The sequence below is a fragment of the Fragaria vesca genome, linkage group LG3, assembly GCF_000184155.1.
Source record: "Fragaria vesca subsp. vesca linkage group LG3, FraVesHawaii_1.0, whole genome shotgun sequence".
Lineage (NCBI taxonomy): Eukaryota > Viridiplantae > Streptophyta > Magnoliopsida > Rosales > Rosaceae > Fragaria > Fragaria vesca.
Window position 1 is genome coordinate 11648786 of NC_020493.1, and position 357 is coordinate 11649142.

The window sequence follows — 357 nt, forward strand, 5'->3', positions numbered from 1 at the left end:
GTGGTTAGGCTCCCCTTAGGAGCACCTAAGCGTATTTAGAGTTGACTACTTTTATCGGGAAACAAACGTTACCGAAAGTTTGTGATTTTTTAACCCTATATATATTTCATTATTTCGGTCACATCCTATTTCATAAGATTTTTGAAAATTTTGTTTCTTTAGTATAGTTGGTTCACAATGATGTACAAGTCATATAACATACTAAACAAGTTATACCACTTTAGTAGGCATGTGGCGATCCGAGGTCATAAATATATGTAAATAAAAATTTCACCATCAGATGTAGACATGGTGATTAAATAGAGAAAAAATCTAACCCTGTTTCGGATTCGTTAGACCCCCCATCGAACCGGTCAA